At 32.7% G+C, this 7,882-nt stretch overlaps 1 long non-coding RNA gene across 1 annotated transcript; it reads right to left on the bottom strand.

The window, feature by feature from the left end:
* Positions 1–1,286: 1,286 nt before the first annotated feature.
* LOC104215643 (uncharacterized) lies at positions 1,287–4,459 on the bottom strand. The gene is made up of 4 exons (XR_708261.2): positions 4,321–4,459; positions 3,709–3,729; positions 2,339–2,429; positions 1,287–1,483 (listed from the first exon to the last, which is right to left on the bottom strand). It is a non-coding gene; the product is annotated as an uncharacterized lncRNA (long non-coding RNA).
* Between the last annotated feature and the right edge of the window lie 3,423 nt (positions 4,460–7,882).

Genomic DNA, 7,882 nt, shown 5'->3' with positions numbered 1-7,882 from the left:
ACTATATACATTTTCGTTTCTACTTTTTTCTTTTTCTTCCCCCTTTTTTTAAAGGAAAAAAACTATTGATGTTATTATCTACAAACCCAATACAAAAAAGTGCAGCGCAAAAGGTGCGAGTCCTTTCCATGCTTCATATTACCCACTTTCCTCTCCCTAAAAAAAGATTATGTATTATTATATTTGTTTATTTATATTACCCTCTTTCTTAGACTTTTACGACCCCCATTAAACCTTTATACATAATTTTATTTTTTTAATCAAAAGAAGGAAAAAAAGAGAGCATGTCTCCATTAGAAAGTGTCAACGTAACCCTCCTTGCCTACTTCTTTAGCCTTAGCTAATTTACCTAGTGCTGATTAACCTAATGAAGCTAGCTAATGAAACATTCATTATTTTTATTATTGTAATTATTTAAGGTGTGTTAGGTTTGAATTTTCATCATCATACACGTGTTGTAGAACTTGTTTAAGACGCCATAAGCTGCTGATTGATGCCCATATTAGAAAGAGATAAATTTTTCTTTAATTATTCTACTACTTCTTTGCCATTTTCTCAAGGTTTCAATTATACTCGCACGTAGATACACGCATGTGGGGGTAAAAAGAAAGCAGTACTGATTACTAGAGTTTTGGAAATATATACTATCAACTTAGGAAAGAGTTTTTAATTTATATATATCATCATTATAAACTATTTTGTCACCTAAAATTCATATTTCGTCACAAAAAACTTTTTTTGACGAAAAAAATTCGTCAATCATTCGTCCTTAAAAGCGTGTCACTAAAGGTATACAAAGACAATTTAGTGATTTGTCACTAAATAAAATTATATTAACTACGAAATTGATTTTCGTCCGCAAATGTATAGTATTTGTGACGAACTTATTTGTCAAAAAAAGTACAAAAATGTTGTAGTAGATAGTACATTTTGGTCACTAAAGAGGTCATTAATAGCGCCGAAACTACCTTGTCACTAACTATTTAGTTTAATTAGTGACAATATTATTTGTCTCTAAAGTTAGATGTATTTTTTAGTTGAGCAAATGTAATTTCGTCAATAAAACTACATATTATATACAAAAAGGTAGTTCGTCCCTAAATATAAAAATTAGTGACGAATTTGCTTTAATAAAATTGGCTTACAATTTTGTAGCTAACACAATCATTTCATCACTAAAAACATCGCTTTTAATGACAAAATAAAATTGTCACTATAAATTATCATGATTAATGACAATTACAGTTGTTATAAAATACAAAGTTAATTTATAGTCAATAAGGCAGTTACAAGAAATAAAAATATATAAGATCTTTTCATTGCTAAAAAGTCAAACAACATAAGGTATTCTAATATACATTACAATACATTTTCTTTGTATATATACATGACCCAAAAATAACATAAAATGTCTCCAAACTATTCCTTCTCCTCCTAGTCTGTGGTTGAGTTTGATTTCTGTTGTTGGAGAACTTTATCCTTCCTATATTAAAAAAATACAAAGGATCAAAAGAGAAAGAAATTAGAAAATTCTAATAGTAATCAAATTATAATTTATCAAAACAATCAAATGCAGAAGAAAAAGGTTGCACATACAATGAAAACTGGATGTTGGTAAAAATTCAACAAGATCTTAAGACTTCACTAACGTAGTTTCATGTAACCATCAAATATTAGTATTAGTCTGAGATATACTAACAAGGCTACTTAATGAGTTTACTTGGTGCTTATATATTAGTGTTACTAATCTAAGCTTGCAGACAACAAGAACAACTAATTATTATTCTTTTGAAAATGGTAACATTACAAGAGCATCTAATTATTTTAAAGATAAGATGTTGCTCTTACATAAAAGAACCTCCATTTAGTTGAAACTGAAATATGCCAAAATTTCACAATGGCGATAATGCTTAAACAACAACAAAAAGAGTATTGACATATCTATAATCCAAAAACATCCTCTTTATCATTCAAAAAATAAAGAAACACAAATCCTCAATTGGGAAACACGCAAGCATCATTATATTGTAATCATATAAAATATGCTCCATTTTAAATTTATCATATTTTTCAAAATAACTAGTTACATTTCCAATAGTATCAAAATTTGTGACATGAAATACTAGAGAGGAAATTTTCAGGAACTAATCAGACCATAAATTTTGTAACCATGACATACAACTTGTATTATCTTTTACACAAAAGAACTGAAAAATACCCTAAGAGCAATGGTTGAAGTTTCTAGAGGAACCAAATTCAAGAAAAAATATTTTCTATTTGAATACATGTTGCATTTGTTTTGGAGCAACATAGTAAGCATTGTGAAGTGAGAACATACCTTGATTGAAGTTAGAGAAAATAGCTCCTCATTAGCATAATGCTGCATCCAATTGAATTCTAGATGTTGCTTTGTTTAGCAATTTAAGGAACTACGGAAAAATAGGATAACGTTAACAACAGTAGGGGAATATAAAATACAAAGGTGATGAGTTAACAATCTAACAGTCTCACTGGGATGCAACAATAGATTTGTTGAAGAAGATGCATGGTAGAGTAAGGAAAATTTAAAGTTCAAATGTAGTACTAATACAGAATGTTGATACCCTTGCATGTCCCTCTGTGGAGTAATTAAGAGTTCACCATTAATAAATTCTAGTATAAAAAGATTTTATAACCATTTTACATTTTTTCGTCTCTAATTAAAGTAAATATACAATCTCCTTATTTGTTAATGACAAAAAAAAATTAATCTCGACATAAGAATACATGTACTAGTGATGCATATGAAAAGAGCTACCATATATACACAAGCTACTCTGAGACTTTTCAACAGAATAGTACCATATGTAGGCGTCATTCTTAAGATGAAGGGATTAGTGAATTTCATTTAAGAGTTTAAGATGAAAAATATGCTAAATATTATTTATACAAAAAAAAGATTAAGCGGAGAGAAGACAATTATAGTAAAGAAAATCACCTCTTCATTAGAAAAATGTATTAATAGCCAGTTAGGAAATATTAAGTCCACTTATTCAAGTAAAAATTTCAAATGTAGAAAGGTCATATTAGCACATATATCTGATAGTTAATTTTACCAGTTTGGCTCCTTACTAAGAATAAACCATAACTTATTCTGAACATCAACATGTCCAATCATTTTAATATGCATCCAACTTCAATTATATAAGGGAAAACGGAGATAGGTGCACAGTTCAAAGGTGTTCCCAACCCATCTCTTTCTACTTAGTGAATACCAAAAAGAAATAGCCTCTAGAACTAACACAGTGAAGTCCAGGATCCCAAATGAGTGCATATAAAATTTCAGTGGCAGCACATGTGTTCTAGTTTCTAGAATAGCCATGGTACTTCTTTGACGCATTTGTTGAAAAAAATCGACTTTAGCCCCTCTACCATAAAATGCTAGTTCAGCTTAACTATTCTTCACCCCACTCCACCCACCCCATCTCCTTAGAAAAGAACAAAATAGTATATGGCATAGCTGATATTAAGCTATCAATCCAAAAGAGAAGCAAAAGATGCCTAGGCCAGAGTTTTCGTGTTATATAAAATTATTACTGTCTCAAACATATCCCAAGTCATACAAGATTACTAAAAAAGATATTTATCTGCAAAAAAGCTTATAGGACAAACCAACAAAAACTCTAAACATAAAAGGTCATTCAATTGAAGTTATATTAAGAATCTAACCTCAATATTAGGCCCTCACCCCTGCACATAAGATTTAACAAATTGTTAATATGTTCGATGAAAAAGAAAAAATTTAACGAATAAGTAAGAAGAAGACTTCAACAATGCAAAGTAAATCACATAAACAAGGAATGAAAGGCTTTTCATTCTAGCGCTATAACAATAAAATTCTGTTAAGCTGAGATTTGCTAAAACATACAACACATATAAATTAGATACATACATGTCCCTAGATAAATAATTACAACTTAGAGAAAACATAGTATAATATAATAGACAAATTCCAAATTAAAAAGCTTTTCAACTTCAAAAATTTAATCGTCGAAGTGCTTGAAAAGGTTTAGGAAGAAACATGTCAAGAGGTATGTAGTTGGGAACGCTCAACCAAGATAAACCTAATATATTCTGGTAATTGTATTTTCTATTTTAACTGAAAATTTTTCAAATTTGACAGTAAGTCATGAAGTTATTCCGCCAGTGACAAATCATTGGAATGCGGAAGTATAAGGATCCATTGGTACCCAAAGTGTAGCAAATCTAACAAATATTTTATAAATTTACCTGAAAGTTAAATTAAATCCTAACCTTGAAACAAGAGGGGAAGAAGCTTACCTTTTCAAACCCTAATTTTTGGTTGAGGAAAGGCCGGACACTCATACTTCGGTGCTTTGGCTGAAGCATATGGTGGAATTGGGGAAGGGCTTGGGACAAAAGAGGGGGAAGGATTCGACAGAAAACGAAAAAAAGAGAGGGAAGTCCTCCCGCCTCAATATTGCATAAAATTGGGAAATTTCAATCAGCAAAACATTTTTAAGCCATAACACTTTATTGTTGAAAAAAATAGTAGTAATATTGTTGTCAACAATATAATTTAATAATGTAACTTAAGGGCACTTTATAGATGACCTGAATAGTACTATTATTTAAAACATCTAATTCAAGAGTTCTGTTATAAATATATTATATTATGGATGTTCATTTAGTACTCCGTTGTAAATAAGCTTCTTGAAGAAGCTTATCCATATGGTACTCCACCGTAAATATGTTTATCTATTTAGTACTCTATTGGAAATAAGCTTCCTGAAGAAGCTTATCACTTCGGTACCCGGTTATGGATAAATATTACCCCCGGTAGAAGATTATCCATACCGGGTATAATAAGCTTATCTTTTCAGTACCCAGTTATGGATAAACATTACCCCCGGTAGAAGATTATCCATACCGGGTATAATAAGCTTATCCTTTCAGTACCCAGTTATGGATAAACATTACCCCCGGTAGAAGATTATCCATATCGGGTATAATAAGCTTATCCTTTCAGTACTCCGTTATGGATAAACATTGCTCTCAGTAGAAGATTATCCATATCTGGTATAGTAGCAGCTTACACAACAGCTTCCTTTCTTCTATAAATAGAAGAGATTTCAGTTCATTATGTACATCAGTTTGAATTCGAATAATATAACAGTTTCTCTCTATACTTGTCTTTACTTTACAGTCTTTATTTTATAACACGTTATCAGCACGAGACTCTGACATCTCGAGCAAATACTTTGAAAGTATTAGAGGTAAGAACTTTCTTTTCCTAAATAATGTCAAATCTTTCTAAACTTGAATTTGTAGCCCTGGATATATCGGGCAAAAGCTACATGTCTTGGGTGCTTGATGCTGAAATTCATCTTGATGCGATGGGTCTGGCAGACACCATCAAGGATAAAAATCAGGCATCAAACCAAGACCATGCCAAAGCAATGATATTCCTACGCCATCACCTTGATGAGGGCCTGAAAATGGAATATCTCACTATTAAAGATCCAGTCATACTGTGGAATAATTTGAAAGATAGATATGACCACCTGAAGATGGTCGTTCTTCCACAGGCACGTTATGATTGGACTCATCTAAGGCTACAAGATTTTAAATCTATCAGTGAGTATAATTCTGCTATGTTCAGAATTATTTCCCAATTAAAATTATGTGGTGATAATATTACTGATCATGATATGTTGGAGAAAACTTTCACCACTTTTCATGCCTCGAATATGCTCCTGCAGCAGCAATATCGAGAGATGGGATTTAAAAAGTATTCTGAACTTATCTCACATCTTCTTATAGCAGAGCAACATAATGGGCTATTAATGAAAAATCATGAAAGCCGACCTATTGGTTCTTGTCCATTCCCTGAAGTGAATGAGACGAACTTCCACCAAGCTAAACGTGGAAGAGGTCGTGGCCCCAGTCGTGGTCATGGCCGTGGTCGGGGAAGAAACCCCAATCATGGTAATAATAATGCACCAAAGAAGCCTCCTCACCACCAGCAGTGGAAAAGGAAGGAACAAAAGCATGAAGCGGTGCAAGCGCCAAATGCAGAAAATGCATGCTATAGATGTGGAGGAAAAGGGCACTGGTCACGTACCTGTCGTACGCCAAAGCACCTGGTTGAGCTTTATCAAGCCTCCCTGAAGAAGACAGAGAAAAATGCTGAAGCAAATTTTATTTCTGAAGATAATTTAGACTTCATGCATTTGGATGTAGCTGATTACTTTGCACTCCCAGAAGGAGAAACAAGTCATGTAATCGGTAGTGAATCTGTAGAAATGTAAATATTTTAATTTTTGTTGTTTGTAATAGATAGTATGGTTATGTAATTGTTGTACATAAATAAAAGTTATGCTTTGATAATGATGTTTACTATAATATATTTTATTTATGTTATTTTGAAGAATATGGATAACCCTCAAATTATGTTTGGATCAAAGACAAATCATGAAGATATTTGTGTTATTGATAGTGGAACAACTCATGCCATATTCAACGATCAGAAATACTTTTCTTATTTGCATAAGGAAAAAGCAAATGTTTCAACAATTTCTGGTAATATAAGTTTGATTGAAGGCTCCGGAAGAGCCATAATATTTCTGTCTAAGGGAACAAAACTTATTATAGATAATGCATTGTTCTCCTCCAAGTCCCGAAGAAACTTGTTGAGTTTTATAGATATCCGCCGAAATGAGTATCATGTTGAGACAATAGATGAAATGAACAGGGAATATCTTTGTATTACAAAGAATATTTCTGGCCAGAAATGCATTGTAGAAAAGTTACCAACTTTATCTTCTGGCTTATACTATTCAAAAATTAGTACAATTGAAGCACACTCTATCGTAAACCAGAAGTTTACGGATTCAAATACTTTTGTGCTTTGGCATGGCCGTTTGGGCCATCCCGGATCAATAATGATGAGACGAATTACTGAAAATTCGAGTGGGCATCCATTAAAGAACTTGAAGATTCTTACAAATGACGAATTTTCTTGTGATGCTTGTTATCAAGGAAAAATGATCACTAGACCATCACCAATGAAGGTTGGTATTGAATCCCCTGCCTTTTTAGAGCGTATACATGGGGATATATGTGGACCTATTCACCCACCAAGTGGGTTGTTTAGATATTTTATGGTCCTAATAGATGCATCTTCAAGATGGTCTCATGTGTGCCTACTATCATCTCGCAACCTGGCGTTTGCAAAGCTATTAGCCCAAATAATTCGATTAAGGGCACAATTCCCAGATTATCCTATAAAGGCTATTCGCCTTGATAATGTTGGAGAATTCTCGTCTCAAGCTTTTGATGATTATTGTCTATCCGTTGGGATAAAAGTTGAACATCCTGTAGCTTATGTTCATACTGAAAATGGCCTTGCAGAGTCATTTATTAAACGCCTGCAATTGATAGCAAGAACATTACTTATGAAAATAAAATTGCCCACTACTGCTTGGGGCCATGCTATCTTGCATGCAACATCACTTATCTGTCTCAGACCGACACATTATAATAAATATTCTCTGTCACAATTAGTTTTTGGTCATGAACCAAATATTGTCCATCTACGAATTTTCGGATGTGCTGTATATGTGCCAGTAACACCACCACAACGTAGTAAGATGGGACCACAAAGAAGGATAGGAATATATGTTGGGTTTGAATCACCCTCTATTATTCGCTATATTGAACCATTGACAGGAGATTTATTTACTACTCGATTTGCAGATTGTCGGTTTGATGAAACAATTTTTTCACAATTAGGGGGAAAGAAAAAGGAAATCAAAAGAGAAATTGTGTGGAAAATTTCATCATTATCTCACTTTGATCCTCGTACCCCTATATGTAATCA

This window comes from Nicotiana sylvestris, chromosome 4 (genome assembly GCF_000393655.2).
Source record: "Nicotiana sylvestris chromosome 4, ASM39365v2, whole genome shotgun sequence".
Classification (NCBI taxonomy): Eukaryota; Viridiplantae; Streptophyta; class Magnoliopsida; order Solanales; family Solanaceae; genus Nicotiana; species Nicotiana sylvestris.
The sequence above is the reverse complement of the archived record's forward strand: the minus strand, read 5'-3'. Positions and strand labels throughout refer to the sequence as shown.